The following is a 27,218-nucleotide window of genomic DNA, read 5'->3' as shown; positions in this document are numbered from 1 at the left end:
TATGTATGTCATTATTGTCCCCCGAACAACATTAGGAGACATTAGGAAGAACGGGTGTGACTCTCCCTGATGTGGAGGTGGAAAGTACAGCTCGAAGCAATTGGCAGGACTCTCTGTGTGTCCCTGAGCTGGTCAGCTGCAGTGTAGACCAGGTCTAAAGCTGCCGTTGGAACTGGGCATTGCAGTTCACTCTCTTTTCACACTCTTCTCATTCACTCTTTCCAAGATTCCAAGGAAGGTTGCATCAATGACCTGTTTCTTGGAGTAAACTTAGGCTCAGAGAATCCACACACTTGCTCAAGGACACAAGTCTTTGGCAGGATGGAGGCTCAAGCCCCATTTCTCAACTACAGGTTTAGTGATCTTGCATTACCAGGTGACTCTTTCCGCTAACGTCCCCAAGAAAAGTGGAATTTGAGTGATGCTAGTGGGCAGCAGAAAGATTTCAGAAATGAGAGGTCAGGGTTGTTGCTAGAGGGAAAGCCAATCCTCTGATCAATCCAGACATCATTTATTTATAACCGCAGCAGCTCAAAGAAGGTGCACATCAGCAGAGGTGGAAGAGGGGAGGGAGCAACAGAACTCCTCTCAGAAGAAGTCAGGGGGAGTCCTGACGCAGGGAGGACTGACCAGGGGGAAGTCAGGGCAGGGAGGGATGGGTAGAACTGGTGGGAGAGGGCACTGGAGGGTCCAGCCTGGCACTGGTGCTGATGGAAAGTGCCTCTCCTGGGTCGATGGAATGGGTCTTGGAGAATTCTTCCTCCTCTGTCTTTCTGCATTGGATTGTCTAAAAGAAATATGATTTAGCTGCCTCTCTGGTCCAGCTCTTGACTCCTCTGGACAGAAATAACCTGAAAGAAACTGTTCTGTTGGCCAGAGCAGATGATGGGTTTGGTGCTTCTCCAGAAAGCACTAGTCTCAGCTTGATTTTTCCAGGGCTGAGCTGTCCGGTCTGATTTTCTATCAGCAGAGACTGCTGACCTCTCCAGCTTGGGTCCTTAGGACTGGGGAGCCTTGAGAACCCACAGAAGAGGTGTCTCAGCCCAGTCATGGATTCAAGGGCAGCTAAGGGGCCACAGAGAGATGCGATAAGGAGAGTTACCCAGGAGTCGGGGGCCATAGTTTACATCTGGCTCAACTATGCCACACACGTGTGCATTACCGGTCACCTTCTCTGATGAACCCTCCCTCCCCTATCTCAAAAGTGAATTGTCCAGGGTCTATTTTGGCCCTGCTTACCTCAACTCATTTATAAATAGAACAACATATAGGGCTTGCGTATGGATCCCGGAGCTAGAGGAAGCTGCCTGGGCTTGAGTTCTGGCTCTATCATTATTTGTCTGGGTGACTTAAGAGCAAGTTTTCAAACTCTGTGGCCTCTATTTCCTCACCTGTACCGTCGTGGGCCATTTCCTATCCCACCGCACTGTTAGCATGACCAAATGGGTTGCTTTTCTCAAATACTTGGAAGAGTGCCCAGCACATGGTGTTTTCTCCACGTTTGCTACATAAATAGGTATTCATGCTCTGTTTAGAGACGTGGGAGTGGGAACCAGGTTGGACTCCTCCCCCAGGGGCACATAGCCCGTGGCACGGAGTCGGAATTCACAGCTGTTTCTTCCTCTCTGAAGATGGTAGAGGTTTCACACGGAAATTCGGAAATTTGGTGTGGAACAGTGACTCTACACCGCCAGTTGTTTCCCAGAAAATAATGAAGCAGCTAACTTGAAGGCTTTCAGAGAGCTTGCTTCTGGCATTGTTTTATAGAATCCTCTCAATGCTGTGAGGCACTTGGTGGCATCTCACCCCTACCTCACAGGCTGGAGGAGGTGATGCTGGACCCCAGCTTGTTCTGCCTGCCTCTGTTGTACAGATCTGGGTCAAAGACCTTCAGCCTGCTGTGGGGTCCATGCTTAAGATCACCTTGTGGAGCACAGAGTGGCTGAGGATGAGAGGGAGGACAGAGCAGGATCCAGGTCAGGGAGCTTGGGGGTCCTTAAAAACTGACTTTTACTGACTATATAAAAAAATGTATGCAAACTTACCAACCTTTAAAAATTCACTTACTTACTATTGAAACTTAAAGCTATTTTTAATTTTTAAGATATTATTATGTAGCTATTAAATGAATAAAAGAGAATTATTTTAGGGCTTTAGAAGTAGTTACAGGTATATATTGTTAAGGACTTCATAAATTGGTCCAATTTTTCCAAGAGAACAATCTAATAATATTTAAGGGCTATAAAATTATTTCTACCCTTTGACCTGATAATTCCACTTCTGAGAATATACTCCAAGGGAAATAGCCCAAAAGAAAAAAAAAATTTGTACTTAGTTGCTCTTATGAAAGCTATTTATAAAAATTGGAAGCAACCCAAATGCTCAGACATTGGGGTTTGGCTTAAACTCATGGTGTATTTACTTTCTAAAATATGATAGAGCTATTAAAAATGACAAATATGGGAACTATGTCAAGGCATGGACAAGTATGTATGTGCAAAATAATAAGCGGAAAAAAAGACAAAGTGGTGAGTATTTTCTTTTGGCAACTCTGCAAAACAGCGACCTGTTTTTGCTCAACAAATTGACAAAGATGAGAGGCAAGTTGGCATAGATTTTAATTCTCATCAAAAGGTTATAGTCGTCAAAGGAGTACAGTAAAAATCAAACGGTTTCTTTTATATTCATAAATGAGTAGTACCAGCTACATAATTTGCAAGGCCCAGTGCACAATGAAAATGTGAGTCTCCCTGTTCAAAAATCAAGAATTTCAAGATGGCTATGGCAGAACATTAACTAAGTAGGGGTCCTTCTCAGCGTGGGGCCTGTTGCGACTGCTTCCTATGCCCATGAAGCTAGGCCTGGCTAGCGTTGTCACCCGAATGCACTCACTCCACCTGAGAGAAAACTGAGATGGTGGGGCTTGAGCTCTGCTGAGAAAACTCAGAAGCACTAATCTTCTCAAGGTTCTTTCTCTGAGCTTGGGGTTAGTGCTGAGGTTACTGCACACTGGGAAATTGTGGTCTCCCAGGATGTGGGCATAGAACTTGGGCAGTATGTCCCCACGCCTTGCTACTCCAGTTGGTGAGTCCATTGTACCTCATTCGTATTTCCATGTTTTCACTATCAAGCATTGATTTATTAGTCAGGTGAAACAGGTGCTGTATGGGGACACAGTGATGGGGACACAGGGCAAAGGCGCTTAGAGTTTATTTGCAAAGACAGACAAAGGACATTTTGTTAAAAGCTACGATAGGTTTCGATGGGTGATTCAGACAGCAGGGTCAGTGGGAATGCTGGTGAGGACAGGGGGCCGTAGCAGCCTTCATGCCTCTGCTTCATTAGAGACTCGATTTGTTCATAGAGATTTGTGAGAAGCTCTGCTGAGAGTCTTCCTGACAGCAAAACAGACCGATTCTTCTGGCTACCACAAGAGAATCTTGCTAGCTGGGTGGTGGTGTTTTCAGAGATCACACTTGTTTTCTAGCTTCTTACCTTCTGAAAGCTCACAGAAATCAGAGCGGAGGAGAGGAAGTAGGGATTGGCCATAGAGAGCATAGAAACAAAAAATAGAACAGCCTCCCTTCCTTCCCCTCACCTTCCACTGTACCCTGTCCTGGCCGCATACTAGTCCCGGCCCCAAACCGCGTTCTACAGATTCCTCTAGTGTGGGAAGTCCTGGGTTTCCCAGGATGAACCGTGGCTTTGACCACTGACTTCTCCATACGGAGGTCATGCAAACTCCCAGGCAAGGGGCATGGGACTGTTCCGTTTATCTTCCCCTGGAGCCTCTGCATATTGTTCTTCACTCACTCAGCTGAGTTGTGCTTGCTACCCAGTTTTTAAAATTAATCATCTATTTGTTTACATGTAAACAGTTGTAAAAGAAAATATTTGATTCATATTACTTCCAAAAGAATCATCATTAAAAACCTGTGGTAACTATTTTGGGCATGTCTCCCTCTACGTAGAAATATAGAGGGGGGAGTTGGATGGATGGGCACATGGAGAAGTAGAAAAATGATCTTACCAAGATGGAATCACGCCGTATGTGGCATTTCCACTAAAAGGCATTAAATTTAATGTAACTGGAATTTTTAATAGGATGATATGAAACTCAAGAAATGTAACTGGAATTTTTAATAGGATGATATGAAACTCAAGGAATGACACAGAATTTCTGAACATCAGATAAATGTTTTTTTCACCACGAGACAATATTAGTTCCTAAAATAGCTTTAATTTAAAACAAAATATAAATATTAGGAGGGTAAAACTGCTTAAAGCAAAACAATTTTATATCCTGTCTGATTCTCTTGTTATGAAAGATGAGAAAATTAATGTATTCCCTTCTTCCCTCCCACAAGACTTTTATTAAATGTTTTATTTTCACATTGTCCAAAGTAATGACACTCACTAGTGTTCTACAGTTATCATTTCAAATTGTTTAGTCTCTGGACTGGGAACTACTATGAACGGCTCACTGCTAGTGTTGTGGGTCAGGTCGCTCTGAAAACACAAGTCCCAGTTTTGTCCAAATTGAAGAGTCTTTAGTAAGCTGGCTGGTGGGCGACTGCTCCCCACAGGATCCATAACTCTCTCTGCAAGGGATAGGCTGGAGTTTGAGCATTTTAGGATATTTAAAGGCAAACCTGCAAAAACCACATCCAGGTTGATGTAGCTGCAAGCAAGCAGGTACAGAGACTGGATTGAGCAGTTAGTGAGACAATGCGATGGGTACATTGGTATTTCCCACGGGACTTTCCAGGTTGGCATAGCAGCAAGCAAGCAGAAGGGAAGTGGGTCAAAATGACCATACTTCAGTACAAGTTAGAGAATGGTTATTAATGTCTAGACAATCAATCTCTGACAAGGTACATTGCCCAAGAAAAGTGGAAACCAAAGAGAACAATTTTACAATGTATAAGGATGGCTATTTTTGTGTTTCCAAGTATGCTATGCTAGGTAACTATTAATGGGACAGAGGTGGGGCTTTCCCCGGGGAGAAGCATTTCTTACCTGATGTGGAGTCTCAGGGTAAATGGAGTCTGTTTGGTCATTGTCCATATAGCCTGGCCCATAACACTAGTTGTTTTTGTTCTTTTAACCACAAATCTGCTCTTTGAGTCTCTTTGATTCACAACCTGGCGGGCTAGATTCACAGTCACATGCCTTTGGTGAGGAAGGCTCTTTATTTGCACGTGTGAATACACCTAACCTTGGACTTGACGCTTGAGAGTCATGTCTGGGATCCTAAGGGAGGCTTTTCTTCTTTCAGGATGTGCGCACACTGGCCCCGTCTTTGAGTACTGCTGAAGGGAAGCTGTGGCATTTATTCCTGGACAGTTAAGGGAATGTGTAAAGGTGACACAACCCAAACTGAACCACCCCAAACGACCGCTCTGCCAACGTTTCCCACCACAACAGACGGCTCTGCGGCCGCCCAGGTGAGCCGGCCACGCCCTTGGGGCTCCCCTTTCCTCTCACACCTGAAGTTTTCAGAACTTCAGCAAAGTACGTCCAGATTCTGACTACTTCACACTTCTGCTACTGATTCCATCCCACAGCAAGTCATCCATGCTGCTCCTTTTCCTTTTTTTTTTCTGAAGGAAATGAAGAAGCAGCCCTGAGGGTACCTGGGGGTAGAACATTTCAGGAAAAAAAAAACAAAAAAAACAAAAAACAAAAAACAAACAAACAAACAACAACAAAAAAAACAAATGCAAGAGTTGAAATATTTCTGCATCTGTTTTTTATGAGCTGTTATGATTTTAACTGTACATTCTATTGCATACCGTGTGATCCTTCAATACACGCACACACACACAAACACAACAATGCACAACGTGTAAAGGTCCAGTCAGGGTAGAGATCTAAGAAGCAAAGGAAACTGGTGGTGAGACAGCTCAGAGAATGGGAGAAAAATTTTGCAAGATATTTCTCGGACAAAGGATAAGCATCCAGAATATTATAAGGAACTTGACAACAAAGACACTTAAGCAATCCCTTGCACTACTACTGTGACTATCCCTGGCCTTCCTGCTTCTATCCTGCCCTACCCTTTTCCCACCCTACAGATAATTCACCCAACACCCAGTTATCCTTTTAAACCGAAACCATCCCACAGCCCTCAGCCCCCTAACGGTTTCAAAATATCCTACCAGTCCTGAGGACAGACTGCCCAGATAATCTCTCCCACAGTTAGCCTGTCACTTGCCCTCGGTGTCCTAGCGGCTGCCTTCTTGCTGATCCTTGAAATATCTCAACTCTTGTATCTGTTTTCTTTCTGGAATGTTCTACCCCCCAGGTATACTCATGGCTGCGTCTTCATTTCCTTCAGATCCGTGTTCTAAGTGTCCTCCTCTGGGAGCCCTTTTCTAGCCACCTGTTACACAAAACCCCCTTTCTGCTCCATGCCACCACACCCTGGCTCATCATTCTTCAGCATCCGGACCTCTGACTGACGTTCTCGGTTGTTTTTGACTCTATATTTCACCTTTCTCTTGCCCGAGTGTCGGTTCCAGGGGATCAGAGACTTGGATTTTCTCCCCACACCTGCAGCACCTGAGCCAGTGCCTGGAATATCCTAAGTGCTCAATATGTGCTATAGTTAAATTAAGGAATAGACGAATATTTTCTGCACTCTATATAAAACCCCTGTTTCTTTTCTAACATTGCTATAACTCTTTATCCTTGAAGCTCAATAATTTCAACAGAATGTTTTGCTATAGATTGTTCTTCATGGATTTTTGTTTCTGGGAACACTGTATCCTTTTTGATATGTAGCTTTTCAGGCGAGTTTTATTTTATTGTACCTTTGACTTCTTCTTATACCATAGAGTCCCTTCTCCAAGAACAGAAAGTATATTCTCTTTGGATCATTTTTGTCTTTGAATTTTTGTTTTGTACAATAATTTTTTTTCATCTTTATTCTTTCCTTTTTTTTTATTTTGTGATTTCCTCCGTTCCATCTTTTATGTTGTTGATAGCATTTTAGTTGTTTAGTTAGTTGTTTTGTTTTAGTTAGTTTTATTACCTATTCCTTTAATGCTGCTTTCATACCTGTGAAATCATTTTTCTTTTCCATTTTTTTAACTTTGCCAGCTTACTTTAATTACTTATTACATATACTTTTAAAAAGTTTATTAGATTTTGTTTTCTAAATTCATATCCAGTAAAATACACTCTTTCTGGTGAATTTTGGTAAATAAGAAGAGTAGTTTAGCCAGCACCATCATTGACGTACTGAATTGTTCCATCACTCCAATAATTCCTGTGTGTTACCCTTTTGCAGACAGTTCCTGCCCTGCTCCCAGCTCTAACCCTGGGAACCTCTGATCTATTCGTCTCAATCCCATAGGTTTGCCTTGTATAGAAAACCGTATAAATAAAAGGACATCTTAGATAGCCTTTGGGACCTGGCTTCTTTTGTTTAGCAAAATGCAATTAAGTTTCATGGATGTCACTGGGTGCATGCATAGTTCATTTTCCTTTATTGCTGAATGGGACTCTATGGTACAGATGTACCAGTTTGTTTACTTAGTAACTGACTGAAGGGCATTTGAGACTTTCCAGTTTTTAATGATTATGAATAGAGCTACAACAGACATTTTCATAGTGGTTTTGGGTGAACATACATTTTCAATTCTCCTAAGGAAATATCAAAGAGTAGGATTACTAGGTTGTATATTAAATATATGTCTAGCTTTATAAGAAGCTACCAAACCATTTTGTAAAGAGGCTGTAGCAATTTTCAGCCAATAAGGAATGAGAGTCTAGTTCCTCTACATTCTTACTGGCACTTGCTGTGTCAGGACTGTTTTTCATTTTGGTCATCCTAATAGACGTGTATTGGTGTCTCATTTTGGTTTTGATTTGCACTATTTATCCATTCATATATCCCTCCCTCCTTTCCTTCTTCTTGTCTTCCTTCTATCTTTTCTTTTGTGTTGGAGAGTAAACCCAGGGGCACTCTATCACTGAGCTATATCCCCAGCCCTTTTTATTTTGTCACAGATTCTCACCAAATTGATGAGGTCAGCCTCGAAACTACGACCCTCCTGCCTCAGCCTCCGAGTTGCTGAGATTATAGGCATGAGCCATGGTAACTGGCTTCATTCACATTTCTTTAACAAACCAATTAATTGAGCACCTTCTCGTGTGCTTTTTTTCCATTCATATATCTTCTTTATTAAGTGTCTGTACAAATATTCTGCCTGTTTTGGGAGGAGATTGTTTTCCTAGTGTTGGGTTTTGAGAAGTTTTTTTTTCTTTTTTTTTTGTGACAATATTTTGCACAGAATAACTGCTCAGTAAAAGATAGCCACTGTCAATTTTATTGCAATTTTTTTTCAAACATTTACTTCTAGCCTGTGGTTTCTTTTCATTTTCTTAATATCTTTCATGGTATAAACATTTTTTTTTTTGTTTTGGCAAGATTCAATTTATCATTTTCAAAAACGGATTGTAGTTTTGGTGCCATCATCAAATGCTTTGCCTAACCCAAGACCATAGTGATTTTTCTTCCCAGTTCTGCTTTAGAAGTTTTATAGTTTATAGTTTATGCTTCACCCTTGGGGTTGTGATACATTTTGAATTAGTTTTTCATGTGGTGTAAATATTCATGAATTTTCTAAGGGGTTTACTTGGGATGGGGGAGGTAGACTCTACCTGGGGGCATTGTCTCTATCTAGGGATCTGCACACAGAGAAGAAAGCAGATCTGTGTCAACATCCTGAGGAGGTGAGCAGCTCTCACCTCTGACTGTTGGATAATGGTGCTTGGGACTGTGACATTGACTCTAAGCCTCAGGAAAATAAGGGCTTGGGTCAGGCATCAGAAGAGACCATTAGGAAGAGTTTGTCCAGGAAAGTGGCTCTGACTATGTGATCTGATTGGGGGAAGACCTGGGATTTAGAGGGACAAGATTTTTTTAAATAATAACAAAATTGATAGTGGCTATCTTATACTGAGCAGTTATTCTGTGCCAGGCACTTTGCATAGAGATACTTTCTAATCTTTACAGCTACTGATAAGGGGACAATTATCCCTTTCATACAGTTGAGGGAACCAGAGAACACATAATATGCTCAAAGTTGCACAGTTATTGAGTGGGATGGCTGGGATTGAAACCCAGGCCAGACACAAAAGATGGTGCTTTGTCCGCTCCAACAAGTTGCTTCCTATCACTAAGGGCTTGGTGGGACACCGGATAGAGGTGGACAAAGGACAAGGAGGGAAGAAGTCTGCCAGTTGGTCAGAGGAAGACTCTTATGAAGCCAAAGGACAATTGACTCTTGGACTGGGGGTGGGACAGTAGAATTTTTCGGGCTGAAGTGGAGTCCGAGGACTAGAAAAAATGACCCTGGTGGCCACTGAAGGGGAATCTCATCCGTGCAGCCCTGGTGGGACCATCTGGACCTGCTGTCCTGGATGTCTCCTTCCAAGCCTGACTTGACATTTTTAAGTCAGTCCCATTGTGGGAAGCCATCCTCTTACCTAGGTGACCAAACACCAAGGTCCCACCTGCTGGTTGGGTACCTACATTTCCCCCTGGCATCCCAGGTGGGGTGCAGCCAGCAGAGGACATGAGCTTCACTGGCTATATGTCACCCTGAGAGGTGTCTAGGGGGCCTAGAAGAAGGCAGGGAGTGTCTGTCTTGGGACAGTGAGGCCTGAGAAGAGATGGCTTTGACAAAGCACAGCAGTTCTGGACCATTCTGCTGTCTGTATAAAGATTTTCTTCCTTCTGCCAAATATGGGGACTCTTTGGCCTAGGTCACAGAGCTATTCCTGGAAGGTAGGCAGTGCGCCAGTGTTCCAGGCAGGCACTGTTCTTACTCTGTAAATAAATGCAGTGGAGCCAGGGTGCACAGCCCCAGGGACCTGCAGCCCAGTTGGCCTCCAGGTAGGGCTCCCAGAGAGGTGGGGGCGGAGCCACCAGGGCTGGAGAGACTGGCAATCTGGAGGCCAACCCTGACGCCTTTGCTCAACCCTTAGTTAGCCTCACTGAGAGCAGTGATCAAAGGAGGCATCTTGGATGCATCCCTGGCATCTGGCCTGAGAGCCTGAGGGTGAGGATCCAGGTGAGAGTTTCTGGGTCCAGCCTGAGTGGAGAGACAGGTGAACAACGCAATCGCTAACCTCCCACCTAGAGACTAGAGACAATGCTAAGACAATAGTCTCCCTAGTGCAGAGGGACACGATCCACTATGTTCAGGCAAAGTCTGAGCAGCATGAATGCAAAGTTCAACCCTGGAATCTAGAATCCTGGAGCGGGAGGCAGGAGTGCTGTGGAGAAGGCCGGCCCCAGCACCTCCACTACCTGGCGAGCTACCCCAATACTTCAAGTTGCAGTTTCTTCTGTGGTCCAGTTTCAAGGCTACTGGGAGGAGTCAATGGTACAAAAGTGCTCAGCATAATACCTGGCTCTACACAGTAAGTGCTGCTTAGCTGTAGCCACAGTCATCTACATCAGCATCATTATTTGGTATTTTATTAGTGCACTTGGAGTCAAAATACCTATACTTGGGACCACTTCGGACATTCCGTTACTAAGTGAAGGTACTTGACCATTAGAAGCCTCAGTTTCCTGATCTCTAAATTAGGGCTAACAACAACAACAACAAAAAAACACTTTTCAAAAAAATTGTTGGGGTAACTAAATGACTGAACACCTACCCACCTGGCACAGGGAAGGCTCCAAATACATGAATCAAAATGAAGATATCCTTTTAAAGCTTAAGGGTCAGCTTAGGGGATGGGGCTGTGGCTAGTGCTGGAGCAATTGCTTAGCATTCACGGCCCTGAGTTTGAGCTCCCCACATCACTAAAAAAGTCAGTTTAGGATCCTTCCTGCAAAGAGGTGCACTTGCCTGTGGTAGGGAGTCACTGGGACTTATAACCTTGGAAGACAATGTGGATTCAGTGGCCTCAGGCAGAAGCACTTCAGCACGTGAAGAAATCCAACCCGAACCACACCTAGGGGTCCGGATGTTCATCGCTGGCCTTGGCCCACGGCTCTGGATCCTATCCTAGGTTCTGTTCTCCGTTGTGCTGACAGCTTTCTCGGGAAGCCTTTCTCCTTGTGGCAGCTGAGCTTCTGCCAGTGCTGGGCTTGCGTCACCCCACAGCTTGCCTCAGAGAAGCCAGTAACACTGTCTCTCCCCTGGGTATTTATCTTACTCTCCTAAAAGGACTGTTTGGGTCACATGACTATCATGGACCACTGACCAAATTGGATCTGGGTCACAAAAACCCAGCCGGGTAGCAGGACCCTTAGGGCCCTCTGATTGACGACAGCCCTATTGGAACCCATGGAGGGGGACTGTTCCCATAAAGCAAAGAAGCGTGCAGTTACCAGAAGGGAGAAGGCTCCCCAGCCAGGCAGATGCAGTAGCTGTCGACTGGAGTTAAAAATATGCTCTAGGTAAATCCCTGCATGACCTAATGCATCATCTTAATGGGCTCTTAAGGGGAGTGGGGATGCTCACAAGGTTTCATTGTATGGGTCGCTCAGTACCCTGGCGGGGGAGGACTGTTTTGTCCTCTGCACATGGTCAGTTCCCAGCCGGCCCTCAGACCATATCTGCAGCCTCATTGCTGCCTTGAAGTCCACCTTGGAAGCCAGACTTCTCCGCTGGAGTTAAGATGATCCAGGAAGCATTTAAGATCTGAGGGCTGAAGATTCATAGCCTCTTAAGTGAGTGCTGGGAGGGAACACAGTGAAATATGGACAGCCCTGAAACAGAACACGGGACTTGGAATCTGAAGCCAAGGGTCTGTGCCAGCCCAGCTCCCTCCCAGCTTCATGACCTTGGACCTACCATTGCCCTTGGTGTCCCCCTCTGCCAAATCAGGAGCCAGGCTAAATGGTCTCTGACGTTTCTTCCAGTGCTGACATTCTGGGAATCTGTGAATGTTATTAAATTCATGAATCGGCTTCTTTGCCTGGAACAAGTCAGCTTAAAATACATGCAAATTGCACTAAGTCTAGCTGTTGCCTTGCTGAGGAGGCAGCCTGGCGTATTTACATAGTTTGAAATTGGCTGCTGCATGCACAGGGTGGGGGGAGCCGTGACAGGCTCTGAGGCTGGCCCGCAGCAGCCACTTCTGATGCAAGCAGGGTCCTGGATCTTCCACAGCCTGGAATGCAGAGACCCCTTGATAATAGGGAAGGGGAAGAGACCGGTTTTGTATGGGGGCCTGGATACCCTGGGTCTGTCCTGGGAACTCGCTACGATATTATTTAATCTTCTAGACGGTCCTGAGAGCAAGCATAACTGTTCCCATCTAGTGAAAGAGAAAGCCGAGGGCTGTGGCTCCTCCACGGCCACACGGATCCTCAAGGTTGGAATGCAGGTTGAGTGGCTACTCTCTCCCTGCCCCTCTGGGCCAGCAGAGTCTCCTCTTCACATACCCAAGCTCAGCCAGCCACACTGCTCTTTGGCCAGGCTCTGGTTGGCCAATTCGAAGAGTCTTGGTTCATTCAATAAACATGAAATAAGTGCCTCTTGGGTGCTAGGTGCTGTCCTAGGGTCTCTGTAGGAATCAGGACAGACGAGGTCTTGGTCTTCTTGGAGCTGATATTCTGGCGGGATGGTCAGAAAATAAACAGGCGAATAAATACATGGAACGAAATGCGGGTTGTAATAAATGCTCAGAAGAAAATAAACAGAGTGCTCATGCCAAGAACACTGAGTCCCGCTTAAAGGGGAGCTGTTTGGGAAAGACCTGCCTGAGATGGGGACATCTAAGCTGAGAACAGAAGGAAATCAGGGATCAGGGCTGCAGGGCTGTGCTGGGTCTCGCTCACCATCTCTTAGCTCCGCCTCCTTGAACCCCTCACTGACTCTGTTTTAGTCTCTTCATCTCCAAAGTGGAGTAATAATATCTCCCTAGAGAGGATGGCTCCAAGGATTGTAGACAGAGTATACAGATCATCCAGTGCAGTGCTTGGCACGTTAAAGAGGTCTGCTGTAACCATTATCATCATTGTATTTTCTGAGTTGGGCCTGAGGCTTGATTCACTTTGGGCATTGAGGCTGCATGGTTTATCGAATCCCTCTATGGCAAACTCCAAAGACCACCAAGTCTGGTAGGAAAGATTCAGAGGAAGGGAGAACTAGGGCTGCTTGTTAACGAGAGCCAGTATGGGCCACTACCTATCGGAGAGAAGATACTCTGGTCATGGGCTAAGGTCAGGGCTTCCCAAGGTGAGGGCAGGGACCTTGGGTCACCAGTTAGATCCAGTCTCACTCACCTAGTCTTGAGCCAAGTGATCCTCGACTGAAACCTTGTGAGCAAAAGTAAGCTATTCCTCCTTTTAAATTGATTTTCTCAGGTATTTTGTCATAGCAACAGAAAGCTAACTAACACAGAAAAGACAAAGAGAGGAGAAGGTCAAGGAAGATTGGCTGGACTCACTGGCAGGGGGTCACTACAGGACAAAGCACCTATTGGAACTGGGGAAGAGGCTCTGGGGAGTAGGGGGGTTACATGTCTTTGTTGATAAATGATGGATAATGGAGATAATCCACTCATTCTGTGCTCTTGGCAAAGCCCCTTCCCATTTCTGGCCTCATACTTCCCATCTATAGAATGAGTCAGATAATTTCCAAGGTCTCCGTCTGCTCCTGATGTTCTATTTCTTCAGAACTGAGCCAGCTTGCTTACACCTCAAGAGTGGTTTTACAATTAGATAGAAACAAGAGATATGAGTTGTCTTTGGAGAAGTCCTGGAGGAAGGTGGCTCTGGACCTCATGGGGAGGCAGTGGCTGGAAAATCTACGTGACATGACATTTATGCCTTGGGAAGGCCCTATGGACTACGTGTGGCCCCATTTTGGAGCTATGGAAACACGCCACGTCTCAATCAACTCGTTTGGAGAATAGTGAGGGGCACTCAGGGAGGAGCCCGAGGCAGGTGTCTCATCAAGAAGACTGGGTTCCTCCACCTCCTTCTTCCCATACTGCTCCCTGGTGGAAATCCTGAGCTTGTGCACACTGCATGTTCCACCCCACCCAGGTCCCTGAGCTGAGTTTGAAATCTGTCATGCTGTATCAGCTGGGGGTGAGCCTGGGCACTCAGAAGCACAGCCTTCCCTGGAATCTCTGCTATGTTTCCTTAGTCTAGAAACATCTATGGAATCTGCTTGAGTTTCCGGATCAGTACTCAATGCTCCCGGATCTAGCCCTGCTCCCCAGGAGTCAGGTCCACTATTCATGGCCTTTTTTCTTTCCCAAGAACCTTGAATGTCCATCTCCCAGCAGGCTCAGTGCCTAAGTCCCCTGGCCTAGACCTGCCTTGGAGTGGAAACTTCTCAGGCTACAAGTGGACAATGGCAAGGCCAGCCCGGCCTGCTGGATGGGACCCAGGGCACAGAGCATGAGCCTAACTCCCTTTGACAAGCCCAGGAACTACACCCCAGGGGCTGGCCAAGTTGAGGCCCAGGGGTTCTCCTGCTGGCAGGGCAGCTGGTCAAATTGATCCTGTAATTAAATCAGGGCCAGGCCTGGCTGACTGTCTGGGCTCCAACCCTGCTTGGGCTCTGGCCCTTGGCTCCCAGGATGGGCCAGGGTTTGCCTTTGAAGAGGCAGAAGGTTTGTGGTTGGGTGTGGAAGGGCCAGGGTAGGATCTCATGAGGGACTGTCTTGATTCAGTTGGTGGCTGAGAAAGGCCCCTTTAGCAGCGTTCGGTTGTCCACGGTTAGGACTCCGAGGAGGCTGGAGGTGAGAAGTCTTAGATGAATATCTTGGGTAAGTGAACGCTTGCTTAGGTCCCTCCATGAATTTTTCCACCTCAAGAAAGGGCGACTCCATTATACCAGATGATGGAGTCAAAAGCTTGGAGTCATCCTGGACGCCCTGGGTTTTCTTAGATTGCACACTCAGTCCACCAGCAAATCCCATTGACTCCACCTTCAGTGTGTAGCCACCATCCAAATATTTCCCTCCAACTCCTTGCCTGACCCTTATCCAAGCCCCACGCTCTCACCTGCTTGAGTGCAATAGCCTCTCCCTAGTCCCCTCTCCATTCTCTCTAAACACAGCAGCTGGGTGATGTGTCCAATCAAATCTCTCTGCTGAAAAGTCTCTGTGGCTTTCCACCTTACCCAGAGTACAATCTAGAGTGCTCTCTGTGCCTACAAGTTTGCTTCCCAAACGTCCTGCCTTTATTTCCTGTTGTCTCCTCCTTGTTCATTCTGCTCCAGCAACATTGACCTCCCAACACACCCTCTACCCCTCAAGGACTCTGCCCTTCGCTTCCTGAGCCGGAAGTGCTCTTCCTCCATGTCTACACGACAACTCCCTGAGGGTCTCTGCTTATTCCAAAGGGGTTCCCTACCCACCCTGCATAACGAAGCATCCCTTACCATCACTTCCCAGCTCCTTACCCTGCTTTATTTTTTTTGAATAGTATTTTCAGTCTCATTCATCTCCCACCAGGTCAAGTCCCTGAGAGCAGGAGCCCTGGTGGTTTTGTTTGTTGGTGTATGTTCCTTGACTAGCAAGGAAGGGGACGTAATTCCTTGCAGCCCCCATAAAATGGAGCACGATGCTGGGGCATAATGGGGGCTTAATTCAGGCTGCCCCATTTAGTGTGCCTCTTCTTTGCCAAATGCTGTGGCCCTAGACTTCTTTTGAAGAAGAACCTGGTAAAATTGGCTTGACCGGAAATCAGCAGACTAGTATTCTAGTTACCAATTTTCTGTGTGTCCTTCATCAAGCTGCTGTCCCTGTCTGGGCTACAATCTTCTCACCTATCAAATAAAACAATCATTCCATTTCCAGACTGGACAATTTAGGATTCTCTTGCCCTCCACCCCTCCACCCCGGGCATTCCCAGTCCTCTCCTCCTTCTTGGAAAGTAGTTACAGAATTAGGAAGCAACGACCAGAGGACGGCAGACCTGAGTTCTTTTCCTTCGTTTCCAGTTGTGTGCTATTGGCAAATTAGCAATCCACTTAGTGCCTCGGTTTCCTCATCTATAAACCGGGGATAAGAAGGCTTTCCTGGACAGATGGCTGCCACACAGCTGCACTGTGAGGTTCAGTGAACAAGAAACTGCTGTGGAGTTTGGGGTCATGACTAAGAGGGACAGTGAGCAGCATGGGCTTGCAGCCAGATGGCCTGGGTTCAAATCCTGGCACTGAAGTTAGGTAAGCTCTCCCAGCAAGTTATGCCAACCTCTCTATGCCTCAGTCCCTCCAGTGTAATATGGGGATGATGAGTGCCAACCACACAGGGTCACCATGAGGATCACATTAGTTAATATAGGTGAAGCGCCACATTAGCATTTGGTTTTATTATTCATTCTTAGAATCATTCATTCATTCTGCAATCACTTATTAAAAGCCTATCTATGTGCTATTGCTGGTTTAGGGTTCATGTCTTCCCCGCACTCATTTAAAATTTTCCTCCAACTCTCCCTTCCAAGGAGAGGGATGGCCCTATTATGTGAGACTTTGGGCACAAGGATGATATCTTATTTACCTCTGATCCACAGAGCCCAGCACAGTGCTGGGGCTCTGCCGATGTTCCCTGGGTGAGCTAGTGAAGAGGCCCCGGCACTTGCAGCACTAGTTTTATACCAATTCCCTGTCAGTTCCCTGAGGTCCTTATCCCTGCCACAACAGTGTCCCCCCACCTTGTAGATAGAAAGTTGGGATTCAGCCAGGTCAATCATCTATCGATAATCCCCAGTTAGGAAGCTAGGGCTGGATTCCATTGCAGAACTGTGAGCCCAGGGCTGGGGCTCCTTGCTTCCTGGGGAATGTCCTCCCCCAGAATAGAAGGCACCCGTTTACTGAGCACTTACTACATGGCAAGCCTAATGGCAGGTAACTTGGAATAACTTCCAATCCAACTTCATCTTCACGGCTCCCCTGTGATTGCCATTTCTCCAGCTTATCAGTGAGGAGACTGGTCAGGCCACCAGAAGGAGGAAGAAGAGTAGGGTAAAGAGACTTTCACTCACTTCCTGGATCCTGAAAATGTAAGCTTTCCTTACAGTGAGGAGCAGGCTGAGGAGGGGGCTGAGGAGGGGACTCAGAACCCCCCAGCCTTCTTTCCTTTCTCTTTCTCAGGAGCTGACACCCAAGGAAGGAAAGCTTTTTCAGGAACTTTTAATATAGCGATTGCTCATTCACACCTTGCAGTCTCGTGAATCCCATTGACAAAAATACCCGAGGAGGGTGATTCGATTCCATGGCACCTTGCCATCCCTGGACTTCCCGACTCCGCCCCAGGAGACCTCATGCTCATATCTCCCTGGAGGATCTCAGACATCAGAGGGCTTGGGGGACAGAGTGGGAGTCCTTGCCGTTAGGTCGGTCCCAGTTGGGTGCTGAGCCCGCCAGGTGGCTGTGGTTTCCTATCAAGGGCATGGCAAGGGCTTTGAGGGTTTCATGCTGTCTGGGATCTGAGTTCTAGATTTGCCTCTCGTTACCTGTGTGAGCACAGGCCGTTACTTTGCTTCCCTGAGCTTCAATTTCCTTATCTGAACATTAAGATGCCCACAATGATCTCACAGAACGGTAAGAGTTAAATGAGATAACAGGCAGACCGCCCAGCACGACAGTGGCCCATGCTTGGTGTTCCTTGTCCCTTAGTTGAATTTGAATCACTTGTTCCATCAACATATTTACTGAATACCTACCTGTACAAGGAACCCCCCCCCCTTACACTTGATTTGTAGTTTTCAGGGGTTACCTAGGACTTTGCAGGTATTTGTGTGACTAGAAGTGTGTGTGTGTGTGTGTGTGCGCGCGTGTGCATGCGCGCACCTTTTCTCAAAGTGCTTCTATCCCCTTTCACCTTTGAGAGCCAAGGAGGAGAACTCCCCTGATGAGCCCCCATTCCCATTTGAAGCATCTTGGGCAGGAAGGGGCACTAGGAACCGTGGGGCAGGGGTTGGGGAGGTGGGACAGTGTTGCTAGGAGTTTTGTCCCCACCTGATTGAAGGATGATAGGCACACCAAGGTCTGGAGGGATGGACTGTGGAATGTGCACACCAGGTGTCTGTTACTTGCTGTGTTGGATCCTTAGGTAGCTGTGGGCTGAAGGGGGTCTTTGGACCCAGGAGCCGGGCAGAGCTCAGCTGGGGTCAGCCTTGTTTCTGTGACCAATGTTGGGCAGGAGACTACCATCCCTGAGGTGGGAATAAAACAGTGGCTCTCCCTGCCTGGTCTGGCTCCCTCCATGACAAGGGGAGGGAGAAGCTTCTTCTCTGGGATATCAGCTTCCCCACCCCTGGGCTCAGCAAGGTGGGGCTGAGAGCCAAGGTCAAGGCCAGTCTCAGCTCAGCTCAACCAGTCTGTGTGGACTATTTTTCATTATACCAAGGTTCCTAGGACAGATGAAGTTTTTGTTTGTCTTCCTGTAGACATATTTCTGCACCCTCAATCACATGGGGGAAGAAGGTGGTGGTGACAGAGGACTAGCATCTGTTAACCGTAATACTTATTAAAAATGGGCTTTGACCCCCATAAAGGCTCTGCCAGTTATTTAGGTGTGTGACCTTGGGCTACAGGTATTGTCAGATCAGGCGGGGCAGGCAGCGACCCAAGGAGGCAGATTTTAAAGGGCCGCTGAATAGGTTTTATTGAGATATCCCTCCTGGGCGGAACTCGATCAGACCTACAGAGGGGACAGGGGAAGGGTCTGAGGAGAAACCTTGTGGAAGCTCAGCCGGACTGGACTTTTATGGGGCTTACAGCAGGAAGGGAAGGGCTCAGGACAGGAAAAGGTGTTTCTAGGGTCCCTTGCCCCCTTGGAGTTGGTCAAGGGAGTTGGCTGAACTCCAGGATTGGCCAGGAGGTCCTGCTGATTGACAGGCATTAGGAGATCTTGCTGATTGACAGGCATTTCCGCCGGCATCTGATTGATATTCTTTTCCCGCGTGGGCTGCTTTGTTCTAAGTTGCCACCAAGTTGCCACCACAGACCTAACAGGTATAACCTCAGGTTCAGTTTCCTAATATGTAAAATAAGCATAATGATACTCACCTCATGGGACTGTTGTGATAGGTAAATGATATAAACATGTCAAGCACTTTGCAGGGCATCTGGCACAAAGTAAGGCCTTGACATATATAGATATATATAGATATAGATATATAGATATATAGATATAGATATAGATATGGATAGATAGATATAAATATAGATATAGATATAGAAAGATAGATAGAGATAAAGGCTATCTCTATATCTTTCTTTAAACCTTCATCTGTGTGGCATGTTAACTTCCTTGTAAGGCCATAACTAGAATACTGTACAGTTGAGCCAGGAATGGAACTCAACCCTGACTCAGAGGCTGTAAGACCTCTGTTGCCTTAGAATTTGGGGAGTGTGGAGGAATGCTTTAGAGTGGGATATGGGATACCCACTGGGATATGAGAAGGGTTTGGCCTTGGGGCTGGCGTGGGGTCTGTGGGCTCTCAAGGGTAACCTCTCTGCAACCTGTGGAACAGGGCACTGGGAGATGTGGCACACTTTAACCACAGGGCATTTAGGTCAGATGACCCATACCAGCTGCACCTAATGGCCAGTCTGATGCCAGAGAGATTAGAAGTCTCCTGTAGGGCCAGGGAGAGATACAGAGGTAAGGGGTCCCAGAACATCATCTGATCTCTGCAGTCCCAGTGACGTGAATATCTTGGTTGCCATTATGACTGTGTGATGCAGATATTCATTCATTCAATGAATATTTATTGTGCCTGGCACGGTGTCAGATGCTGGCAGTTTCGAGTTTAACAAGACATTCAAGATGCTTCGTTTAGGCTGGGAGAGAATACACCACAAGTCATGGCAACAGAATGGCTGTAGTTTTACTTCTCACATGGTTGTTGGTGGCTCCCCAAATGATCAGTGAAACAGAAAGTGTAAATCTCCCATTGCAACAGACCTAGAAAGAGGCAGATTTTCCTTGGTACAGGCAGCTGTGCAGATGGGAGATTTTCCTCCTAGCTTCACTACAAACCCTTAAGCATCCACAGCCCTGGCTAGCGTTCAGGCTGAAATAGGTATAGGGCCAAAGAGCCTCCATCTTTACTTGATAAGCCAATGACCTGTGGGTGTGTTGTTTACTGACCTTAATGAGGGGGGTGTCTTGTGGGAACAAAAGGGAGCAATAATCAGAGCTGACAGGTTGAGAATGGATCAAAGAGATGCAGATTTGCCTCATTTGCATATAATTTAAATAACATTAATTTCACATCAAAATATGTACTCCTTCCCCCTCTGCAGTGCTAAACCAGCCTAGGGAGATGCCTCAGGTTTGGATTCTGGGGCTTGCCCTCTCTTGTACTGCAAGAGGGACTGCAGAGAAGTTGTGTGTGGCGGGGGGCAGAAGCCTGGCCTGGCTCTGTGTGAGCCACTAATTCACTTTGGGTGAATTTTCATCTTACCCTCTTGACCAGAAGACCCACAGGGCAGGGTATCCAAAACACCAAGTGCAAAAATATTTTTGAATAAATGAAAATAACTGGGCAAATCACTTTTCCATCCTGAACATAGGGGAGAAGTCCAGGAATCAGGGTTTGACTCAGAGTTTTGTTTTATTTTGGAGAGCTGCGGGCAACTCCATGGAAAAATGACCGTACTGCCACAGGTCATCTATATAATTTCAATAGGTTTCTCAGTCATCTGGACTTTGTACCCCTTGGTCCAGATTAGGAAGCCCCAGACCAGAAGAGGTTGGAACATCCTTCAGCGTTTACATCTCAGATTGCTGAGTATCCTGCCCCACAGGGATCTTCTGTGCCTGGGATTCCAGGTGAGGACACACACGTTTTTGTTGAGCTCCCACTATGTGCCAGTTGTTCATTTAATCTTCGTAAAATGGGGCGGACCTTGTGATTCCTTTTACAGAGGGGCGGAACCTGAGGTTCAAGGAACATGCAAGAGTAAACACCAGGGTGACAGTGCTGGTGGGGACAAACCCAGAAATTGGTGCTGGAGATGCTTTTTTTTCCCTCAGGGGTTAACTTTGTTTCTCAGTTGGGCTGATACCATTTTGCTTCTCCTGCCCAACACACTGGCCCCTGGACCTCGGTGGGCTCTCCCACTTGTTCTCTGCCTCAATAAGCCCTTCCTGAATTAGGTGCCCTAGGCCAAGTACAGAAGCATTCGGTGTGCTCAAGTGGCTTGGGAAGTCGACACTTGAAATACAAACAAGGAACTCTGATGTTTCAGCTTCCACCCATTTATTCCTTCTTTACCTCTAATAAGATCGAAATAGTCAGGGACAGACAAAACTCTCCCCAGCTCCTTGGAGGCAGGAGTTCCATGTCTCACAGGAGAAAGCCATAGAAGGGATCTGGCCTAGCTGGAGAATCAGGCTCATTCTTGGGAGGCCAAGGTAGACATTCTCACTTGGGAGTTGAGAGCCTGGGTGGGTCAGATCCCTGGCACCAGCAGTAATAGGCAGAAATGGGAGTGGGTTTGAAGACAACAGGACCTGCAAGGGTGGGTGCAGCTGGGGTTAAATGGCTCCCCAGACTGCCTCTTGTCTATACCAGTCCCCCTTCCCCACACACTCTGAGACACAAGAAGTGCTGAGTACCGGTGAAGATCTCAAACACTACACCCCCATTGACCCATTCACTCACCAGCCCCTGCTTTAGGGGCACAGGGCTCTCAGGCTAGGACAGATGGCACACAGCCAAAATGTCCCTGGATGCATTTTGAGCCCCCTGTCTTGACCTGCCCTGGTCTCTGACTAGGCTCTCAGGGCTATAGAAACTGAAATGAGGGAGAGGGAACTACACTTGCATTTTATAGGGATGACAATCCAAGCAGGCAAGAAAGAAGGCAGAAACCGTCAATGTCTGTCAAAAATTTTATTTATTTATTTTTCAGTTCACACAGAATGATGTTAAAATAAATCCTCAATAATATATATTTATATACTTATTTACTTGTGTCAATATTTACAAAAAGACTGTGGAGCTCTATGAAGTCTATGTACACCCATGATTTGGTGGACAGGCAATGTTCATTGAGGCACATATGTACACATATATGTATAACCTATGTACAGTATCAGAGCCTACTGACACAGGAACTCTCAGCTGCAGAAGTCCTGGGCTGGGCAGTATTGGTGGGGCTGAAAGCTTCCAGAATATGTCAGCAAGAATGATAATATCTATACATCCTGTGCAATGCAGTTACAGCTGGTGTCTAAATTTTCATGAAGCAAACAAATAGTTAAATGACTCCCAACTCCCATGAGTCCTCCCCACAAGTCCTGCTCCGCCTTCAGCTCCCATTGGTCCCCTGCCTCTTATCACCATGGATACCCCAGTTCCCTTTCGGCATCATCCTTACGAAGCTCTGCCATCAGCCTTGGAGTTCCTTCTCCTATTGATCCCATGGAGGCTTATTTGTCTGCCTCTCCTCTTTAAGTTTTAAGCAATTACGAGAGACAGGACACAGGAGGGCAGCTGCAGAGTCATGCAAGGAAGCTAGTGGAAACCTTAATTAGAGTGTGTGCTGCATGAGCTTAAATGAGCAGCCATTTCATACATATGTGTGTGTGTGTGTGTATATATACACACACACACACACACACACACACACACACACACCTCCAGAAAGAGCCTATATAAGCATAAGCACACAGGTTTGAAAAAGGAAACAGCACCCCCCACCCATGAGCTTTATAGCTATATCCCTAATGGAAATGAGAGAATCCTCCTTGATTGCTGGCACCATTAATCCTGACCATTCCAAGATTACCCTCCGTGAAGAGAGGGGTGCAGGGATGCAGAAACCCAGGAAGAGGCCAATTTGGCTAGGGCATTGTTTGCTCAGCAGGGTAGAGCTCAATCATGGGACTTTCCAGCTTCCTGGGGCCCTTCAAATGAAGGAACCATCCAAGCACGACAACAAAAGGAAACTGGGTCGCTGGATCCCACGTGAAGACAGAACTGGGGCAAGCGCAGAGCATGTTCAAACCCTCAGGAGCTGAGACTCACCCTCATCCAAGCCAGCCAGGCTTCTCCTCTTGCTTTTCAATTGCAGTTCTTAGCCTAGAGCTGGTTTGCTCCTTTCTAGCCCCACCTGGCAGGTTAAAGTCCTTGCCCTATGCTTCATAAGCTCAAAAGGCAAAAATGTCAGCAGCTGACATGGAAGTTGTCTGGTAGCAAGGTGAACCCTTCACTATTCTTTTTCTTCCAGCTCCTCCTCTCACTTTCTCCAGCATCCAAAGTGTTTATGCACTCATCCAAACAAGGCACCAGCATCTAGGGAGTTGTTTTCAAGGAGATAGGCAGGGATCGGAGGCCTCTCACAAGGACTGAGAGACACAGCACTGAGTCCTCTGGGTAGCTACCAAAGGTCCTAGTACACAACCACATCTACACTGCCCTCAATTATCTAGATGTTGCAGCAGCTGTCCACATTATTATGTAATCCCACCTGCCCTGTGCATCCGTCAGTGAAATGATGCAGGGACTTCTCAGCTGCAAACTCATCTGGAACACATCTGACTATTTTAGGAGCACAGAAGTTATATTAGTTTCCATATTGAAGGTCATACCGTCTAAGATTATCCATCCAGACAGGATAATCAAGTGCCCCAGCTCATCAGCCAGTCATGTGAAGTCTCAGTGAAGGGCTTCCACTATCTGATCATGGCTGACTTGACCAGGTTGAAGGGCTCCTGGAAGTGTGAGGAGATGGCAGCAGATGTGATCCCTACACCACCTCCATTGCTCCGGATACTGGTGAGGAATCCTTCCTATCCCCGTCCAAGTAGAGTGCACAAATGCAGGAGGTGAGGTGGAGAGATGTGATTTCCCCATGAATCTAACACACTGCCAGGCATGATGGGGAAAGAGAGTAGGACCTGCTCAAGCCTCACTGTATCAAGTGATATGCACAGCTCAGCCCCAAAGAGGTGACTGAATTACAGTTGCTCTAATGCCCACACCCTCAACCTAGATTTGGTCAGAAGGAACAACAGAACAGCTTTTATAGTTCCATCATTTGCCACAAACCTCACCTTCCATAGGGCACAGAGGATCTTTGATGCTTCATTTGAAATGTTACTTTCCCAATGCATACCATTCAAACCTAGGGCACCACTACGGACACAGAGAAAGCTAAATAGATCAGTCCTTTGCCAGATCTTCAAGCTTTCCACTTCCCCAGGGCTACAAAAGTTTGGCATAACTTTTCAGGTCCTCAGTGAGGAGGTGACAGCCAACCAGGGCAGACAGAATAAAGGCGAAAAAGCACCGGGCCCTTAGATCACACTCCCCCTTTTATCCCTGAGTCAGGCGGCCACCTGGGAGGGAAAGGAAAGAGGTGATCCTGGAGCCTGTTCTTTTTTATTTTATTTATTTATTTTTAATGAAAGAACTGCCTAAACAGAAAAGGAGTCGATCTGGAGAGATGGAAAGAATGCAAAGGAAGGTCATTTAAAAAAAGTCAAACAAATGCGATTGCCAAATTTATTCCACATTAGTGAAACTAGGGGATGGGTTAATGTATATTCGTGTAATTTTTGAAATAATGGCATACATATATACATATACTATACATATATACACACACAGACATATGTATATATGGAAAACCTCTAATAACTCAGGACCAATCAACTGAAACCTTGATTGGCAAGAATTATGTTTTCTTACTATACTTTCAGTAGAAAGAGGCCAGGGACAGCAAGGTCATTATCTGATAAGCCTGGATGTACCCCAACAGCCCATTTCTACGTCTGTCTCAACAGCCAGCGTCATTCGCCTGTCTCTTTGGTCGGCTACGTCTCCGTTTCTGTGCACCATACACTGAGCACTGAGGTTTAGGAGGTTGACCCTGAGCCAGGCAACGTCTTCTGTCATCTTCAAATGCTCTACTTACTAAGGCAGGAGAGGTTAGACTAACCTACTTAGGAAATACTATTTTTCAATAACAAAGGCTGAACCCCCACGTGTTCCCACTCCTACTCAAATCACCAGAATGGCAAAGCAACCAGGACATTCCCTTCCCTGAGTTTTTCCCTGTTGGTTAACTGAGGTTTGGCTGTACACATGTGTATAGAGCAAGGTAGACTGAAGAAGAATGAAATGGGACCCTGGGGTTGCCAGCCTTCCCTGGATTGTCCAGTCTGAATATTTAACCTCACAGATGTTTCAGCAAAGAGGACTCTTCTGAAGCCCCTGGAGAGGTGTGCAAATTTGTGCCGTGGGTGGTGGGGTCTTCGTCTCACTAATGTCATGACCCAACCACCCCAAACTTCAATGCCTATAGACGCCTACCCACGCCAAGAACTTGCTTCCCTTTGCAGCTCTCAAGGAGTCCCTGTGGTTGAGCAAGTCAGCTGATTGTGAAGGAGAGTCAGAGGGCAATTTCTGAATCTGCCTAGGCTGCCGATTCCAGGTGCAAATCTCCAGGGCCACATTCCCTCAGTATCCCTCTCCCTGGGGAGGAGAGGAGGTGCAGCAAAAGGATCAAGTAATGGCTTTTAGTGCATGGAAATGATCCCCTGTAATGGCTCAGGATGCTTTATTCTCATCTATTGGTAAGCGCTTTCCTGCAGGTTTCCATTACACCCTGCCAGACTGACCCAGAGTCAACAAGATGGGCTGGCATGAGGTCACTCAAACTCAAGGTTTCAGGGCCAAGAGGTGGCAAGGATGCTGTGCGAGAGTGGGGAGGAAGGGGCAGGCAGAGGGAGAGAGGGACAGAAAGACACCTGGAGACAGAGATGCACACAGGAAAGAGACAGAGTGACAAAGAATGCCTTCTCACGGGCCTTCGTGCGTGTGCCGCCCATCTGCATCTGTGTCCACTCCAGAGGGTCAGATCTCAGGACAGGAGTCATGGGAACAGGGGGGAAGAAGGAACTACAGAGAATGTGAACCAATGCCCAGAAGTCAAGGGCCTTATCTGATCATCCAGGTACTGTCTATCACTTTTCAGTCCTGAGAGCAAGATTTTTGAAAGAGCTATTGCTAAAGGAAACAGTCACTGTTGATTTTATTGCACTTTTCCTCTTTTAAGAATATTTAAGTACAAACTATGAAAGATGGAACTGAGCTTTGGTGGAAAGGAAAACAGAAAGAAGGGGAAAGTGGACTAGATTACTTTGAGGAACAGACTCATCTCGGCTTGTACCGGATCCCCCACTGCTACCTGTCCCTGCTCGCTACTCCATGGGGACATGGGGTTGGTCTCAACAAGGATCAAGTTCGAGAGTACACACGATGGTCACAATGGCTGCTGAGACAGCTCCCGGCATCCACCTCCCTACTGGTTGGCTCGCGGTGTGGCTATTGATGTTAATGAGGTTAAGGTCAAACCTGACCATGGACACTTCACCAAGGATGGGGGACTCTCCATTGTGTAACCAAGGAACACCCTGGACATCATGGCCCTCTCAGACGGTTGGCCATCACTCACATGCAGGTTGTTATGACACTGGGTTCCAGGAGAGCCCTAGGGACCAGGGTTCAGCAGTACCATTCTCTCTCCTGGGTAAACAAGTCAAAGTACCGGGCTTCCCTGCCTGCCACAGGGGGTAATGATGCCACCCCCCATACACAATTTGCCATTGTCTTATAGTTTCCTTTGGGGGAGGTTGGCCTCTGCCCCTCTTCTCTTTCCCACTACTACGGAAAGCACTGGATCTGAAGACCTCTAAGAGTCTTCAGAGGGTGCTGCCTTCTCTCAACATGAGTTGATGCTGATACTTCATAGCTTACTCTGAGGAAGTTGGCCAGAATCCACTATAATGGAGGGAGAAATCCAGACAGAGGAGGCAGGACAAGCTAGTCCTGAAGCCCTCCTCATATGGGCACCTGGTGACATGCCTGTGCCATCCTCGGAAGCCCTGTTGAGCAGGTTAGAGGCAAGCACAGAGGAAGGAAGGAAGGAAGGAAGAGAGCAAAGGAAACATAAGCTCAACTAAATTCGATTTTGGCTCCTTAATTCGATTTTAATTAATCCATTCATTAAAAATTGGCTTCTGAAAAGTTTACTTTGAAATTTGACCAGCTTGGTTGTTTTCTTTCTTTCTTTCTTTCTTTTTTCTTTTCTGAAAACCTTTCTATGTTTCCTGGGCCTCTTCCTCTCCAGTCTCTGGAAAACCCCAACTTTCTTGAAAGTTTGAGCCCACAGAGGCATCTGGTAGAGACAAAAGGAAAACTGGTTTCTTGGCTTGGAAGCACAAGTCCCATTGAGGGACTCCAAGTCACACATGGAGGA

Source organism: Callospermophilus lateralis, chromosome 7 (assembly GCF_048772815.1).
Source record: "Callospermophilus lateralis isolate mCalLat2 chromosome 7, mCalLat2.hap1, whole genome shotgun sequence".
In the NCBI taxonomy this organism is placed as follows: Eukaryota; Metazoa; Chordata; class Mammalia; order Rodentia; family Sciuridae; genus Callospermophilus; species Callospermophilus lateralis.
This window is presented reverse-complemented; position numbering follows the sequence as displayed.